This window comes from Pongo abelii, chromosome 6 (assembly GCF_028885655.2).
Source record: "Pongo abelii isolate AG06213 chromosome 6, NHGRI_mPonAbe1-v2.0_pri, whole genome shotgun sequence".
NCBI lineage: Eukaryota > Metazoa > Chordata > Mammalia > Primates > Hominidae > Pongo > Pongo abelii.
In genome coordinates, this window is record NC_071991.2 from 51,273,618 (window position 1) to 51,284,125 (window position 10,508).

General features: G+C 37.6%; 1 long non-coding RNA gene across 1 annotated transcript; it reads right to left on the reverse strand.

Moving 5' to 3' along the window:
• Positions 1-1,296: 1,296 nt before the first annotated feature.
• On the reverse strand, positions 1,297-10,025 carry LOC129060343 (uncharacterized). Its single transcript, XR_008526954.1, has 4 exons — positions 9,275-10,025; positions 6,199-6,357; positions 4,884-4,970; positions 1,297-4,431 (listed from the first exon to the last, which is right to left on the reverse strand). It is a non-coding gene; the product is annotated as an uncharacterized LOC129060343 (long non-coding RNA).
• Between the last annotated feature and the right edge of the window lie 483 nt (positions 10,026-10,508).

Sequence of the window (10,508 nt, forward strand, 5' to 3'; positions counted from 1 at the left end):
AGCCACCATCTGAGTAGACACTTTGGCAGTAGCATTCCACAGTCTAGTACACTCTTCCATCCAACAGCTTTGTTAAGCTGGACTTCACCCATAAAGCCACTCTTCTGTATGATTATAATGGATTTCTGCATTTATATGGCGCCTTTCCTCTGTAGAGATCAAAGGGCTTCTGCATAATAAAAGATAGCATATCAAATGCAGCATATCAAACGCAGTTAGCTCTAAGGGAATAAAGGGGGAAAACTGAACTCAGGGACACATAATCGAGGAAACTTACAGAAAATAAGTAAAATAAGTCATAAAAACTGTAATGTAAAAACAATCATAAACATCAACTATCAGAAATTCACTTGTATGAAATAAAAGGCTCACTTCTCTTGAGGTTGCTTTCTTACTCTTGACAGGGGAAGGACAGAGAGCAGCCGAGGCATTCAATTTAGGACTTAGACTCCTAGGCACCACATGGCAAGATTTCTCTGGAGTCAGCTTGGCACCTCACCGCAGTAAAACAGAACAACTAAATAAACTCTCTGTGCTGCTGTTCAAAGAGCTTTCATATGTGCTTTAAGACATAAACTCACTAGCTCTGACAACTAATTAAATGGCCCTTGTTCATATTTGTGAAATAAATATTCTATTGCTATATCTCTCTGAGGCATGTAGAATTATATACATCACTTTCATGTTTTACACTGATATTCACCAAATGTGTTTTTCTCAAGCTTAATTCTTAAAATTGCCTAAGGAAAGTGCGTACAATGAGGAATTTTTCACTGACCTAAGGTCAGTTTCGAAAACTGTGCGGGTGACATTCTGGCTTGGCCAGTGACCCCAGAAGATGTTTCCATTGGCCTAACAAACGATACCCTTAGCTTTGTGGATTGTGAAACAGCAGCCCAGGCATCTCCCTGTAATCTCTACACATGTGGAAGGAGAAAAAGGAAAATAGTTTGCCTTGAATAATTTAAATAGTCCCTGTTCAGCAAATGGATTAACTTCAATAAAGGGAGTCAGATAAAGAAAAGCAGGGTTTCAATTTCATGTATATTTCCCTTGTGAGGGATGACAATGGTCAGTGATGATGGAGAGGAGAAGGAAGAAGAAACTGGCCGTGAACATTTGATAAGCCCTTTAAATGGATAACCTCATTAAATTTTCACAACAACCCTATTAAGTTAGTAGTTTATTATTTCCATTTTACAGATAGAACAATGGGGATTTAAAAAAAAAAAAAGGCTAACTAGCTTGCCTGAGGGTCACACTACATAAGTGATAAAGCCAAGGTGTAATCCCAGACAACGTGACTGCAGAGCTTTTGCTCTTTGGCTCGGCAGCTGATGAAATCAGGTGGAAGGGACACTTGGGCATCCGATGGTAAGGTTTTGTGTTAGAAGACGGCCTTTGCGTCTCCAAGGGATCTTACTTTTCAGGGACTGCTCTGGCAGGAGCTACTCTTGTCATCTGTGATAAGCTTCAGAGAGAGAAATATCTGCTTCCCTAAGCAGAATGAGCCACAAGTCCTGTGTGCCTACAGGGACTCTCAAACGGTGTGCCACCAATCAGGGCACTCCTTGGAATCACGTTTTGACACAACTCACGTGCCTTTAAAATATTAAAACCACGGCCCCTCATCAGAGTTTGCCCTTTTTGAAGATTTCCAACTTGTCCTTGTGTTCAGGATTTTGGCTAGCAGCATTTACAAAGGGTTGCCTGGAAGGTAAGTTCACGTTCCTTGAAAACCCTATGGAACAATCCAGATTTCCTCTATAGGCAGTAGCAATGATTCATTCATAACAAGAGTGTTGCTAACTCGTTCAATAGGAGACCAGTCTTTAGGGAAAAAACCACAGCTAGGAGATTTTCATCTGAACAGGAGGTCACTTTAAAATTCAATTTAGTGACACCCTTGTGGGTTTTCCCTGGCACCTAGAATATATGGACTAATAATTGGGAACAGCTGCATGTCTTGACTGGAACCACTCTATTTAAATAGCTCCAAGATTACACCCTTGCCCTCTGCTTCTTTATATACTTTGGAAATAAACTACTGTGGATGCCCAAATGTATTCAGACAATGGAAGAAATGATTTATGGAGACTGACCACATACATCCAGCACTACAAGCCCCATTCATTTCTCTGGTTCAATCATCACCACCCATGTGATGGAGGGAGAACACACTGACAAGGTCACGTGGTTACTTATCCCCAGGAGTCACTCCGAATAAAAGTTACCCTCAGACTGAAGTTCTTTTTCATGACCTTTACTCTAAGACACAGTTGTTGCATTTTGACTCCAGCAAACACCTTAGTTATCAACTTTATTCAACCTGACAATCCCAGAGCATTTATTTCTGGTGGGCCCCAAGTGAAGTCCTAAACAGTTAATGAAATTCCTTTAGGATATGGGATTTATATGTTTTAACTGGACATTTTAAAAGATGCTTCAGTTTTCTTCACATTTGGGCAATGTTATTCAGTTTTATTTTTCTTTTGAATCATTGATTCCACAAAGATTTATTATATGCTTATCCTGGGCCAAGTGCTCATCCCTCAAAATGGCCTGAGCTAAATCTCTTCATGCCAAACACACTTGTAATCATCCTTTTCCAATGTAAATATCCAACAATAGAAAAGTAATAAAATATAGCATGGCATCTCCACTTGGAAAAAGATTATGGGCCCATTGACAAATAATGATAGCATCTACAGGAAACTGGGAAAATTAAAATGATATTAAGTTAAAAAGAAACAAATTGAATAGACACATGATGACAATGATGTAAAATTATGATGTAAAATTATAACAGAAAAAAAGGTGGAAAGGAAATAAAACTCAAAAGGAAACAAATAGTCTATATTCTGAATCTCTTCATAAATATTCCCAAAAACCACATAGATCAACAAAATGAACAAGTAAAACCACCAAGAACCCATGCCTGTAGCATAACTATGCAACAGAGAATACTCCAAACTTCAAATTATGTCCAAAGAGGTAAATAAATGACCAAATTCAGAAGAACAAGTGCAGAAAAGAAGAAAGGAAAGCAGGGGAGTAGGTATGGAAAACACCCCCCAGAGAAAGAATGTCTCATCCTGAAGGGGAAAACATTGAACACAGTTGTGAGACGTGGTGGATTAGGGCACTGGCTACTGAGAATCGCAAGGAAGAAGATTGAAAGTCTGCAGGAACAGAGGTAGGTATCTTGGGAAGCCAGGGGTTCTGTAGGAAAAGGATTAACTAGAAAGGATGGCCTTCAGAGATTTGATGTTGAAGAAAAACAAGAAAGAACTGGAAATTAAAGTACTGGAAAAACAAGAGAATTACAAAACCAGAAGGCTAACTGCCACTCCCCAAAAGGAGGGCAATTTTAAGGAAATTGCACTTCACAAACAAACAGAAGAATCTCTTGAATTCAGAAACTTCATGTATCACCCGGTCCTCACCTCCTCACCTCTGTCTACATGTGACAGTCATTGCTGGCTGCTCCAGGAAAGAAAACATCTCAAAATGAAGGGTAAATAGCAACATATCCATACAAAGTGACTAGAAGATGAAAGCAGATCATACAAAATCTTTTAGCTGATGAATATTCTTCCTCCCCAAACAATAATGAAGCATGAGAAAATGTGAACACCCCAGTCTTAATTAAATAACAAGTAAACTTGGAGGTATGGGAGAAAAAAAACACCCTGCCTCAGGAAATGTAACCCATGGCATCACTAGGGGTATTTTGGCCAAAATATTTAATCTGAATTGAGTCATTCAGAAACAGCCAGACAAATTCAAATCGAAGGCTATTTTACACAAACAGCCTGGACATGAAAAATGCCATTATTAAAAAACAGAGAGAGAGCAGAAAGACTATTCCAGATTAAAGGAGACTAAATGAAGTCAAGTAATTAAATTATAGGAGATGACTGATTATATCATATGTAGTTTTTAAACAACTATAAAATTTTTGAAATGATTAGGGAAATCTGACCATTATTATAACTGCATTGCTTCATCAATGATTAATTTTATGAGGGTGATAATGGTATTGGGGTTATACAGGAGAATGTCTTTGTTTTAAGGTGATAACTAATAAAGCATTTGGGGGAAAACATGATGTTTACAACTTTAGATCGGTTCCGAGAAATAAGAAAATACGGCAAAATGTTAGCAATCGGTCAATCTGGGTAAGGAAAATGTGAGTGTTCATTGTACTGTTATTTCAGTTTACCTAATTTGAAATGTTTCAAAATTTAAAAAAATTGAAAAAAAAAAAGTCAAAAGTATTTAAAGATGTTAGAAGAGGAGGCAGGCTAGTGATTGATTACCTAGGAGAGGGGACAGAGTCGTGACTGGAAGGGACATCAGGGACTTCTGGGACTGGTGATGTCTCCACTGCTCTGGACGATGGCTACCCAAGGCTGTTCACTCAGAGAACTGTAAATATACAATTTAATTGAGCCAGGCTTCCATTAAAACTGTATTTATTGTTTGTTTAAGGCAAGAGTCATGAGGTTAAGGAGATTTCGTTATTTTATTTAGTTACTTTTCTTTTCTGTACATTTTTAAAAATATCTGTTAAATAACTCACATTTATAATTCAAATGCTATAAATAAATGTCTTAAGGTTTAAATCTTCCTTTTCCTCTTCAGAGATGCAAGAGAGTGTGATGGTCTAAGGTGTAACAGGGTGTCCAGGTTCCATTTCCTGTCGTTCAGGAAAGGCTTGATCTGGGCACTCCTTGAATGGAAACGTCACTGCATTTCCTTGTATACCAGGTGACAGCAAGAGAGGTTTGTATTCTAAATATTTCCCTTTGGAGATAAGTGACCATATTTCATGGTGATTAAACAATGGCTTGTTCAAAAAAAAAGTTTAGAATATTTACCCCAAGTGATTATTGCATTTGAGTCTATGCTTTTCTTCGAGCTCTCTTATGTTTTCAGATTGGTGTGGAGATGCCATACCCAGGAATCTAGAGACAAAGTAACAACTAGGTTAGCAGCAGCATCAAGACCTGCTGTGTTCCCTTCCCAACTTGGGCAAAGCTATTTGCAATACATAGTATAATAAAATCCAAGTAATAAACATGTCCTTCTCCTTCTGTTCACTCATTTTAGAACTGACCTCATAACATTACCCCACAGATTTTATTCGTTGTCTACATTTTTATGTATCTGCAGGGTAAAGATGAAAAAGTGCCTAAAAATAGTATATCTCTGAAAGCAGGTACATCTCTGTAGAGAAGAATGCCAGTTTTTTAAGGGAATAAATGTCAGCATTTTAAAAAATATTCTAGCCCACACTCTAACTTAAACTTTTTGATAAGAGAAAAAAAGATAGTCCAAGCACTTCTAAAACAGATTAAAGAACAAAAACTGGGCAGCGTCCTTGTAGTGCAGAAATGAGAGATGAATGAGGCTTCACTAGGTCATTCTCAATATCCTCTAGAAAGTTCCCTAGGTGTTCTTCTTACTTCTCTGACCACATTTTTTGTAAAATTATAAGCTTACCTATTTTTCAAAGCTTCACTGAATTAAAAGCTTTTTAATTATTTGAGGAATGAAACAAAAAATGATTAAGAGAATAATTCATCTCTTAATGGATGTAATTTAAAACCTTGGCAGTCTCTTTTCATGTCAACATACCTCTGTTCAGAGCTCAGTGGGTCTGAGGTGGAACAGAGGGACAACACTGACTCCAAAGAGAAAGAAAGCCTTTTCTTTTTCTTTTTTTTTCAGATAGAGTTTCGGTCTTGTCACCCAGGCTGGAGTGCAATGGTGCAATCTTGGCTTACTGTAACCTCCACCTCCTGAGTTCAAGCAATTCTCCTGCCTCAGCCTCCCAAGTAGCTGGGATTACAGGTGCCCACCACCACGCCCGGCTAATGTTTTGTATTTTTCAGTAGATACAGGGTTTCACCATGTAGGCCAGGGTGGTCTCAAACTCCTGACCTCAGGTGATCCACCCGGCTCAGCCTCCCAAAGTGCTGGGATTAATTGCACCCGGCCAAGAAAGTGTTTTCTAGTGGAAGCCACATCCACACAGACCTTGTTCACCAAAGTCTAGAAGGGTTCCATTCAAAGGCAGCACTGACCATCGCAGAGTCTTAGTCTACTCCATGTGCTGGAGCCCCAGCCATTTCAAACAAGTCACTGGCTGCCTGTAGATTTCTAATTCTCCAGACAGTGGAGAAAACTTACAGGAGAATAGTGCTGAGGACATGGGAGAGTAAGCTTCCGAAATCCACCTGATGCAGATACCAGCTGGAGCAATTACTGTTGGTCTTCAGCTCTGCCCATCCCAGAGAGAGGCAGCGCATTCACAGGCAAAGGCTTCACGTCTGGCGACTCACTCATCTCCTAGGGAAAGAAGTAAAATAGACACAGCCTCCCTTTTCCAGTGAAACATCATTTCCCTTAAAAGAACACAATGCAGTCTTCCCATGGAAATGGAGAGAAATGCTCAGCCAGGCACAGGGTGGGAAAGGAAACACTTGAAAAATCACAAATCCATGCCTCTGGTTAAGATTAAACCAAAGTTATCTTTCAATGAGCACTTACAGCCTAAATTTTAAAATGTCCATAGAAAGAAATGGATTTCTCCTCATCCACAAATTTCTAAAAATGAAAGAAACATATTTTCCTTTTTCTATGTAAACTTTTCATCAGTTCTTGATAGCAATGGATAAAATTTCCTATAATATTCCACACACACATTCAGCCTTCATCCACTGGAGCCTGTTATTTAGTCCCCTCAGATGAGCTTTCTTCACGTTGGGCAATTTTCATCCCTTATTGATTCCTCATGTGCCTTGCTTTTCATGTAAAGATGTATTCCTAAATGCATCAAGCAGACCTCTATAACACATCCATGTGTTGCAAGGTCCTGGTCCACATGCCATACAAAATTAACTTGAATAATCCTGTCACCTATTTAGGAGTCAGCATGGTGGTCACCCTTGGGGGTGATGACTGGAAGGGGGCACGAAAGTGTTACATTGTTCTGTTTCTTGACCTGGGTACTGATTCCATGAGAGTGCTCCCTTTGTGACAATTCATCAATCTCTGTCGTTATAATTTCCTGCACTCCTCCATATGCGCGTTACTATAGTTAATGAACTGTTAAGAAAATGTTTGCAAGAAAACAACAAAACATATCATGTCCTCTACTGACTTCGCCACAGGTTCCTCACACATTAGATGGAAACCTTACCCTCGCCTATCTCTCAGGGTTGCTGTGAAAAAGAATTCTGATAATATTGGGGGCAGGGCTTTGTAAACTGTGAAGCTGGTGGTGCCATTATGGCGGATCACATCAATACTGAGCTTCTCAAAGGGCTATGTTTTGCAGGACCAGCCTTTACCAGTGTAATGTATTTACAGTTGATAAGCAGACAAAGCAGAAGGAAAGAATACATGATTTACACATTGTTAGACCACAGTTGGAACTTCTATTGCCCAACCCTTCTCTCACCCACAGTCCCAAGACAGATTATTTTGCAACTAATTACTTACAGATGTGAAATCGTTTAGAGTGTTATGAAAATAGCAGTATGGATCCTGGAATGGGAGGCACTGAGTCTGGAGTAGACAACATAACACAATTACTGTTATTCCGGGCTTGAGGCCTCATTTCGTGGCTCTCAGTTCTGTCTCCCTCTGATATTCTACTAGGGAAGAAGTAAAAACTGCATCCATCTCATTAAAAACAAATCTAGATTGTATTTTCTTTCTTACTTATTCACACCCTTAATACCAGAAACTGAAAATATAACTTTAGCCCTTCCATTATTTTCAGTTTTTAGCTTCAGCCAATTGGAAAGAGGACCAATTCTTCAAGAAAAGTGAGACAGAAGGGGCATTATTTCAAAACAGAAGGAAACAGAAGGAAAATAATGAAGCGCTTCTGAAGTAATAAATGGAAAGAGGGAAACCCTAGTGGAAGGAGCTAATGGCATGGGAGTTTCTCTCTCTCTCTCTTTCCCCCTCCTCCCTCTCCCCAGCCATACCCCCTTGCTCCCTTTGCAAAATATTTAGCCAATGTTAGAAGCATTAGAACAGAATGGCACAATTATTGCTTTAAAAAATTATTAAACAAGAAAGACACTTCTGAATTTTGGGGGTGAAGGACATAGCTTGAAACATATGTTCCTCACAAGTGGAAAAGGAATAAAGATAGAAGAAAAATGTTTGCTTGAGACCCCATGGGACTGAAGCTCTTCCCACGGGAGTAGAATCCCTCAGACAACAAATAACCCATGTGGAGGTCTCATTTAGGGAGCTCAGAACTCAGTGAGGGGAGAAATCTGTAGATCATGAATCCCTTGGTTCTGAATTATTGCTTAATTCATGCCTTGGTGGCCATGTCTTCAAGTAAATATTTAAAATCAGGCACATCAGCACTATGAATTTCTCTCTGTTGGTTTAATACATTACAAACAACTTTGCTTATAAATTAATTACTGGGCACCCCAAAACTAATAAGAAAAACAGTGTACCTACAATGGAAGAAGTAACCCCAGATGCAAGAAGACAAAAAGTAATGACTTCAAAGTTAAGAGGGAAAATTATGTTGTTCTAAATAGCATTTTTACCAGGAAAAAACAATTATTTTAAACTAAAATTCTACTAATAGGGAAAATATTATTCACTGAAAGTTTATCAAACAAGAACTTTTCTGTTCTTGCTTCTAAGAATTATTAGAAGATATCTTCTAGGAAAAAAAAATCCAAAACAGAGAGCCAAAAGAGGAATGCATGGGATACAAGTAAAAGCAATAAATAAAGAAATTAGAAAAATTCATATGTAAACTTAAAAATGTATTGATAATATGATCAGCAAAAATCATTCCCATCTGCCAAATAAACGAAAAGCTCTGCCATCAATTTTCCTAAACTTTTTTAAAAATCTTGCTGCAAAATAATCCAAATTGGTGAGAATTGATTGTTTTTGAAGCAGAGTGACACATTCACAGTTCTCTTCTTTAGTGTATGTTTGAAATTTTCCACAGTAAAAAAAATTACAAATTTTCTCCTGTTGAAAAAGGTGCAGACTGAGGGAACGGAAGAGAATCTATGTTGATATTTCAAAGAGATACATTTAAGCTGAGCGCGGTGGTTCAGGTCTGTAATCTTAGCACTTTGGGAGCCTGAGGCGGGTGGATCGCTTGAGCACAGGAGTTCAAGACCAGCCTGGGTAACATGATGAAATGCATGAACTCAAAATACAAACCCATTAATTAAAAATATAAAAATTAGCTGGGCATGGTGGCACACACCTGTAGTCTCAGCTACTTGGGGGGCTGAAGCAGGAGGATCACTTGAACCCAGGAGGTCAAGATCGCAGTGAGTCAATATCACACCACTGCACTCCAGCCGGGGCAACAGAGGGATACCCTGTCTCAAAAAAGAAAAAAATACAGTTATGACAAAATTATTAAGAATGATTAAAAATGAAGAGATGAGGAATAATATACCAGGTGAATGTTTTCAAAAAAAGAACTAGATTTAATATATTAGTATCACCAAAATATAACTCAAAATGAAAATATTTAACATGACAAAGGGAGATCACATTGATAGAAGGTGGAAACATTTTTGTGAATTTTTATTCACCTAAATAGTAGCATATAAAGTAAAAATTCTGGAAGGATAAGGAGATATTAACAAATCCAATGTCATCGTGGAAAACTTTGACCTAATCTCTCACAAATCAACAGATCAGGTTGGGCAAATGTAAGATTTCAGAATATTTACCAAAAAATGGTGATGTAATGGTCCTCAAGGAAAAAACCTTCATAAATTATGAAAGTAAAAATCACAGAGGGCTCATTTCCTGATCATAATGTAATAGAACTAGAAAGTAATATTCAAAACATAGGGGAAAAATCCCCTTCATTTAGAATGTATTTAATACTTCCTTTTAAATAACTTTTAAATAACACAGGAGGAAATCAAACCTGAAATATCACAATACTTTCAATGCAGCATAGCAAAAGTTATGGAAGGTTTGCAAGCTTGTGTCAAAACATCTCATGTATACCATAAATACATACACCTACTATGTACTGACAAAAATTCAAAATAAAAAAATTATTTGAAAACATTATGGAATGCAGCCAAATTTGTACTCAGAGAAAATTTTATCATCTTAACTATATGTATTAGAAAATAAAAAAAATTGAATACAAAAGAACTAATTCAGCTAAAAGAAGGTAGAAAAAGACCAAATAAACCTAAAGGAAAATAAAATAAGTAAATGTCATCTTATTCCATGGTCTTTTTATGTCAGTTTGAACTCTCCTTTGAGTGTGTTTTTTTCAGAGACTGTGTTTTTGTTTTGTTTTGTTTTTTGTTTGCTTAGGCTAATTGCTGGTGCCTCAATCATTTTTCTAAAAATTTCCTTCCAGAGTTTATAGATCATTTTTTAAATCTTCAAGATGTTGTTCTCGTTCCTTCATTCTATAGTATTTTCTCATCAGCCTAAATTGAAGTTTTAAAAACAACATTTCT